The sequence below is a fragment of the Labrus bergylta genome, chromosome 3, assembly GCF_963930695.1.
Source record: "Labrus bergylta chromosome 3, fLabBer1.1, whole genome shotgun sequence".
NCBI classification, from domain to species: Eukaryota; Metazoa; Chordata; class Actinopteri; order Labriformes; family Labridae; genus Labrus; species Labrus bergylta.
In genome coordinates, this window is record NC_089197.1 from 36,237,931 (window position 1) to 36,242,930 (window position 5,000).

Below are 5,000 nucleotides of genomic sequence, written 5' to 3' on the forward strand. Positions count from 1 at the left end.
TTAGTACTTGGATGGGAGACCGCCTGGGAATACCAGGTGCTGTAAGCTTTTTCATTTTTTTGATTTGATTTGAGGGGTTTTGTTTCAGAGGGGTTTTGAGAGTATTTGGGGGTTGTTGTGGGAATCAGGGGTGGTTTGAGTTTGTTTGCTTTATCTTGGTTTTGTTGGAGTGTTGTTTGTTTCAGAGGGGAGGTTTGATTTATGTGATGTATGTTGTGTGATAGTATTTGTTGTAAATGATGTGAAAGTATTATTAGAGTATTTGGGGGTTGTTGTGGGAATCAGGGGTGGTTTGAGTTTGTTTGCTTTATCTTGGTTTTGTTGGAGTGTTGTTTGTTTCAGAGGGGAGGTTTGATTTATGTGATGTATGTTGTGTGATAGTATTTGTTGTAAATGATGTGAAAGTATTATAAATGTTTTTGTACTTTTGATAATAAAAGATAAAAAATAAAAAAAGCTTGATCTCGTGTGATCTCAGAAGCTAAGCAGGTTCGGGCCTGGTTAGTACTTGGATGGGAGACCGCCTGGGAATACCAGGTGCTGTAAGCTTTTTCATTTTTTTCATCATATGCTTTTTTTTCATCATATAGAGACATATTCACATGTCCAAAAATTCAGCCAGAATCAATAATGTGAGGGAGCATTTGCTCCCCCACATTATGGCCGAGGGCATGAGATCTTTAAAAGGCCCCTTTCTGCACACAATAACAGCTTACGGCCATACCACCCTGAACATGCCCGATCTCGTCCGATCTCGGAAGCTAAGCAGGGTCGGGCCTGGTTAGTACTTGGATGGGAGACCGCCTGGGAATACCAGGTGCTGTAAGCTTTTTCATTTTTTTGATTTGATTTGAGGGGTTTTGTTTCAGAGGGGTTTTGAGAGTATTTGGGGGTTGTTGTGGGAATCAGGGGTGGTTTGAGTTTGTTTGCTTTATCTTGGTTTTGTTGGAGTGTTGTTTGTTTCAGAGGGGAGGTTTGATTTATGTGATGTATGTTGTGTGATAGTATTTGTTGTAAATGATGTGAAAGTATTATAAATGTTTTTGTACTTTTGATAATAAAAGATAAAAAATAAAAAAAGCTTGATCTCGTGTGATCTCAGAAGCTAAGCAGGTTCGGGCCTGGTTAGTACTTGGATGGGAGACCGCCTGGGAATACCAGGTGCTGTAAGCTTTTTCATTTTTTTCATCATATGCTTTTTTTTCATCATATAGAGACATATTCACATGTCCAAAAATTCAGCCAGAATCAATAATGTGAGGGAGCATTTGCTCCCCCACATTATGGCCGAGGGCATGAGATCTTTAAAAGGCCCCTTTCTGCACACAATAACAGCTTACGGCCATACCACCCTGAACATGCCCGATCTCGTCCGATCTCGGAAGCTAAGCAGGGTCGGGCCTGGTTAGTACTTGGATGGGAGACCGCCTGGGAATACCAGGTGCTGTAAGCTTTTTCATTTTTTTGATTTGATTTGAGGGGTTTTGTTTCAGAGGGGTTTTGAGAGTATTTGGGGGTTGTTGTGGGAATCAGGGGTGGTTTGAGTTTGTTTGCTTTATCTTGGTTTTGTTGGAGTGTTGTTTGTTTCAGAGGGGAGGTTTGATTTATGTGATGTATGTTGTGTGATAGTATTTGTTGTAAATGATGTGAAAGTATTATTAGAGTATTTGGGGGTTGTTGTGGGAATCAGGGGTGGTTTGAGTTTGTTTGCTTTATCTTGGTTTTGTTGGAGTGTTGTTTGTTTCAGAGGGGAGGTTTGATTTATGTGATGTATGTTGTGTGATAGTATTTGTTGTAAATGATGTGAAAGTATTATAAATGTTTTTGTACTTTTGATAATAAAAGATAAAAAATAAAAAAAGCTTGATCTCGTGTGATCTCAGAAGCTAAGCAGGGTCGGGCCTGGTTAGTACTTGGATGGGAGACCGCCTGGGAATACCAGGTGCTGTAAGCTTTTTCATTTTTTTCATCATATGCTTTTTTTTCATCATATAGAGACATATTCACATGTCCAAAAATTCAGCCAGAATCAATAATGTGGGGGAGCATTTGCTCCCCCACATTATGGCCGAGGGCATGAGATCTTTAAAAGGCCCCTTTCTGCACACAATAACAGCTTACGGCCATACCACCCTGAACATGCCCGATCTCGTCCGATCTCGGAAGCTAAGCAGGGTCGGGCCTGGTTAGTACTTGGATGGGAGACCGCCTGGGAATACCAGGTGCTGTAAGCTTTTTCATTTTTTTGATTTGATTTGAGGGGTTTTGTTTCAGAGGGGTTTTGAGAGTATTTGGGGGTTGCTGTGGGAATCAGGGGTGGTTTGAGTTTGTTTGCTTTATCTTGGTTTTGTTGGAGTGTTGTTTGTTTCAGAGGGGAGGTTTGATTTATGTGATGTATGTTGTGTGATAGTATTTGTTGTAAATGATGTGAAAGTATTATAAATGTTTTTGTACTTTTGATAATAAAAGATAAAAAATAAAAAAAGCTTGATCTCGTGTGATCTCAGAAGCTAAGCAGGGTCGGGCCTGGTTAGTACTTGGATGGGAGACCGCCTGGGAATACCAGGTGCTGTAAGCTTTTTCATTTTTTTCATCATATGCTTTTTTTTCATCATATAGAGACATATTCACATGTCCAAAAATTCAGCCAGAATCAATAATGTGGGGGAGCATTTGCTCCCCCACATTATGGCCGAGGGCATGAGATCTTTAAAAGGCCCCTTTCTGCACATAATAACAGCTTACGGCCATACCACCCTGAACATGCCCGATCTCGTCCGATCTCGGAAGCTAAACAGGGTCGGGCCTGGTTAGTACTTGGATGGGAGACCGCTTGGGAATACCAGGTGCTGTAAGCTTTTTCATTTTATTGATTTGATTTGAGGGGTTTTGTTTCAGAGGGGTTTTGAGAGTATTTGGGGGTTGTTGTGGGAATCAGGGGTGGTTTGAGTTTGTTTGCTTTATCTTGGTTTTGTTGGAGTGTTGTTTGTTTCAGAGGGGAGGTTTGATTTATGTGATGTATGTTGTGTGATAGTATTTGTTGTAAATGATGTGAAAGTATTATAAATGTTTTTGTACTTTTGATAATAAAAGATAAAAAATAAAAAAAGCTTGATCTCGTGTGATCTCAGAAGCTAAGCAGGGTCGGGCCTGGTTAGTACTTGGATGGGAGACCGCCTGGGAATACCAGGTGCTGTAAGCTTTTTCATTTTTTTCATCATATGCTTTTTTTTCATCATATAGAGACATATTCACATGTCCAAAAATTCAGCCAGAATCAATAATGTGGGGGAGCATTTGCTCCCCCACATTATGGCCGAGGGCATGAGATCTTTAAAAGGCCCCTTTCTGCACACAATAACAGCTTACGGCCATACCACCCTGAACATACCCGATCTCGTCCGATCTCGGAAGCTAAGCAGGGTAGGGTCTGCTTAGTACTTGGATGGGAGACCGCCTGGGAATACCAGGTGCTGTAAGCTTTTTCATTTTTTTGATTTGATTTGAAGGGTTTTGTTTCAGAGGGGTTTTGAGAGTATTTGGGGGTTGTTGTGGGAATCAGGGGTGGTTTGAGTTTGTTTGCTTTATCTTGGTTTTGTTGGAGTGTTGTTTGTTTCAGAGGGGAGGTTTGATTTATGTGATGTATGTTGTGTGATAGTATTTGTTGTAAATGATGTGAAAGTATTATAAATGTTTTTGTACTTTTGATAATAAAAGATAAAAGATAAAAAAAGCTTGATCTCGTGTGATCTCAGAAGCTAAGCATGGTCGGGCCTGGTTAGTACTTGGATGGGAGACCGCCTGGGAATACCAGGTGCTGTAAGCTTTTTCATTTTTTTGATTTGATTTGAGGGGTTTTGTTTCAGAGGGGTTTTGAGAGTATTTGGGGGTTGTTGTGGGAATCAGGGGTGGTTTGAGTTTGTTTGCTTTATCTTGGTTTTGTTGGAGTGTTGTTTGTTTCAGAGGGGAGGTTTGATTTATGTGATGTATGTTGTGTGATAGTATTTGTTGTAAATGATGTGAAAGTATTATTAGAGTATTTGGGGGTTGTTGTGGGAATCAGGGGTGGTTTGAGTTTGTTTGCTTTATCTTGGTTTTGTTGGAGTGTTGTTTGTTTCAGAGGGGAGGTTTGATTTATGTGATGTATGTTGTGTGATAGTATTTGTTGTAAATGATGTGAAAGTATTATAAATGTTTTTGTACTTTTGATAATAAAAGATAAAAGATAAAAAAAGCTTGATCTCGTGTGATCTCAGAAGCTAAGCATGGTCGGGCCTGGTTAGTACTTGGATGGGAGACCGCCTGGGAATACCAGGTGCTGTAAGCTTTTTCATTTTTTTGATTTGATTTGAGGGGTTTTGTTTCAGAGGGGTTTTGAGAGTATTTGGGGGTTGTTGTGGGAATCAGGGGTGGTTTGAGTTTGTTTGCTTTATCTTGGTTTTGTTGGAGTGTTGTTTGTTTCAGAGGGGAGGTTTGATTTATGTGATGTATGTTGTGTGATAGTATTTGTTGTAAATGATGTGAAAGTATTATTAGAGTATTTGGGGGTTGTTGTGGGAATCAGGGGTGGTTTGAGTTTGTTTGCTTTATCTTGGTTTTGTTGGAGTGTTGTTTGTTTCAGAGGGGAGGTTTGATTTATGTGATGTATGTTGTGTGATAGTATTTGTTGTAAATGATGTGAAAGTATTATAAATGTTTTTGTACTTTTGATAATAAAAGATAAAAAATAAAAAAAGCTCAATCTCATGTGATCTGAGAAGCTAAGCAGGGTCGGGCCTGGTTAGTACTTGGATGGGAGACCGCCTGGGAATACCAGGTGCTGTAAGCTTTTTCATTTTTTTCATCATATGCTTTTTTTTCATCATATAGAGACATATTCACATGTCCAAAAATTCAGCCAGAATCAATAATGTGGGGGAACATATGCTCCCCCACATTATGGCCGAGGGCATGAGATCTTTAAAAGGCCCCTTTCTGCACACAATAACAGCTTACGGCCA

The 5,000-nt window shown here is 39.8% G+C and overlaps 7 non-coding genes across 7 annotated transcripts in view; all 7 read left to right on the plus strand.

Moving 5' to 3' along the window:
• Window positions 1-48, plus strand: part of LOC136178644 (5S ribosomal RNA) — a 119-nt gene extending 71 nt beyond the window's left edge. Inside the window, exon 1 of the ribosomal RNA XR_010666015.1 lies at window positions 1-48. This exon is cut by the window's left edge and continues 71 nt beyond it. This is a non-coding gene — a ribosomal RNA (5S ribosomal RNA).
• Window positions 49-710: 662 nt separating this feature from the next.
• Window positions 711-829, plus strand: LOC136178645 (5S ribosomal RNA). Its single transcript, XR_010666016.1, has one exon. It is a non-coding gene; the product is annotated as a 5S ribosomal RNA (ribosomal RNA).
• Window positions 830-1,334: 505 nt separating this feature from the next.
• LOC136178646 (5S ribosomal RNA) lies at window positions 1,335-1,453 on the plus strand. The gene has a single exon (XR_010666017.1). It is a non-coding gene; the product is annotated as a 5S ribosomal RNA (ribosomal RNA).
• A 662-nt stretch (window positions 1,454-2,115) lies between these two features.
• Window positions 2,116-2,234, plus strand: LOC136178647 (5S ribosomal RNA). The gene has a single exon (XR_010666018.1). It is a non-coding gene; the product is annotated as a 5S ribosomal RNA (ribosomal RNA).
• Window positions 2,235-2,739: 505 nt separating this feature from the next.
• On the plus strand, window positions 2,740-2,858 carry LOC136178703 (5S ribosomal RNA). Its single transcript, XR_010666076.1, has one exon. It is a non-coding gene; the product is annotated as a 5S ribosomal RNA (ribosomal RNA).
• A 505-nt stretch (window positions 2,859-3,363) lies between these two features.
• LOC136178739 (5S ribosomal RNA) lies at window positions 3,364-3,482 on the plus strand. Its single transcript, XR_010666112.1, has one exon. It is a non-coding gene; the product is annotated as a 5S ribosomal RNA (ribosomal RNA).
• A 1,507-nt stretch (window positions 3,483-4,989) lies between these two features.
• LOC136178728 (5S ribosomal RNA) overlaps window positions 4,990-5,000 on the plus strand; it is a 119-nt gene continuing 108 nt past the window's right edge. Inside the window, exon 1 of the ribosomal RNA XR_010666100.1 lies at window positions 4,990-5,000. This exon is cut by the window's right edge and continues 108 nt beyond it. This is a non-coding gene — a ribosomal RNA (5S ribosomal RNA).